Source organism: Pteropus vampyrus, unplaced genomic scaffold (genome assembly GCF_000151845.1).
Source record: "Pteropus vampyrus isolate Shadow unplaced genomic scaffold, Pvam_2.0 Scaffold43, whole genome shotgun sequence".
Classification (NCBI taxonomy): Eukaryota; Metazoa; Chordata; class Mammalia; order Chiroptera; family Pteropodidae; genus Pteropus; species Pteropus vampyrus.
This window is the reverse complement of record NW_011888824.1, coordinates 5,781,789-5,782,339: the sequence shown is the minus strand read 5'-3', so window position 1 is coordinate 5,782,339 and position 551 is coordinate 5,781,789.

The window sequence follows — 551 nt, the reverse complement described above, 5'->3', positions numbered from 1 at the left end:
GTTCCCTCCCCTGGGAAAATTCTGACATCTTCTGAGAAAAAATAATGAGGGAGATATTCTTTTACAATTTCAACATCCTTTGCCCAAATCCCCAGTTCCCATCATCAACAAAATAAAACAAAAACAAGTCAGGATTGCCTTTGTCCAGAGTAGACTGGGCTCCCAAGGCAGCGGCCCCCCATGCAGAGGCCCGGGCTAGGCACAGCCGGTCCAGTGGAAGAGACTCCTGGACCACTACAGTGCTAGGATCCAGGGCTGCAAACGCCTTCCTTTAGGGGAAGCAGGCTAGTGTACAGAAGCATCTTTGTCCCCAGTAACCCTGGCACGAGGCTGTGGGAAGCCTGGAGAGCATGGGCAGTCAGGCTGCCTATGGTATGTGACTGCCCTGGGGCTGGATTTCTGGCAGGGAGATAGCTGTTTGGGGAGAGGTGCCAACTGTGGGATGCGTGCTGCCCACGCACTGCTAGCCACCTCCCTCCCCCACCCCCTAATCCCTGTGACCCCCACTACACCCAACCCCTTCACCCCTACCCCCCTCACCTCTACTGTTG